The sequence below is a fragment of the Pagrus major genome, chromosome 21 (assembly GCF_040436345.1).
Source record: "Pagrus major chromosome 21, Pma_NU_1.0".
Taxonomy (NCBI): Eukaryota; Metazoa; Chordata; class Actinopteri; order Spariformes; family Sparidae; genus Pagrus; species Pagrus major.
The window spans coordinates 10,227,160-10,228,002 of NC_133235.1; positions in this window are offsets into that span (position 1 = coordinate 10,227,160).

The window sequence follows — 843 nt, forward strand, 5'->3', positions numbered from 1 at the left end:
TAAAATATACCTTCAAATTATATATTCACGGCTTAAAATACACACTGTGCTTTAACACATAGGCCGATGTATCATCCATCTATAAATCCTGCATTTGGTATATGCTGTGTATAGACATGAACTTGGCACACGCATCAGACGTGGTGAAAATGTACGCCTGATAGGGGTCTTGTGTGGGGGCGTCGAGGCTTGACCGCGCCCCTAAGGCCCATTTGGCCTACATGCACTGAAATTGGCAGGCACATATATCACACCCAGACATAGAAAAAGTAGAAAAAAGGCTCTGGGAGCCATTGCCTAAATCCAACACGAAGTCAGCCATTTTGAATTTCCTTCTCAATTTTGGTGATTTGCCTGTGTAAAGGGCCCTCACACCCCCCTCGCGTCAGCGTGTGCTCCAGCAATATTAATTCAATATTTATTCCTTTGCACTATTGGTTTACAATCCACAGAAAGCTTGACTTGTAGGCCTATGTAGTTATTGTATGTTGTTGGACAGTTCTATCTATATTTATTTATGCACCTATTTTCCACCTACTTGTATTAATAGGTTATGTATAGTTTTCACCTAGTTTTGTTGAGCTTTGTTTGTAGACGTACTGTATGTCTATTTCTGTCTTGCCTTTAAATTGTTCTGTGTGTAAGTACAATGAGAGTAACTTAAATCGGGTGTCACATTATACAGTACGATACTTAAGTCACTGTGTCTAGTTGCTGCTGTAAAAGACGTTTAAATTGTTGCTAGCAGTAAATGTAAGGCTGCCATTGGCTTTCAGACTACATTACCCATGATACCCTCGTGTCTTGAACCCCCTCGCAAAGTATTCTCGACAACACGTCCTC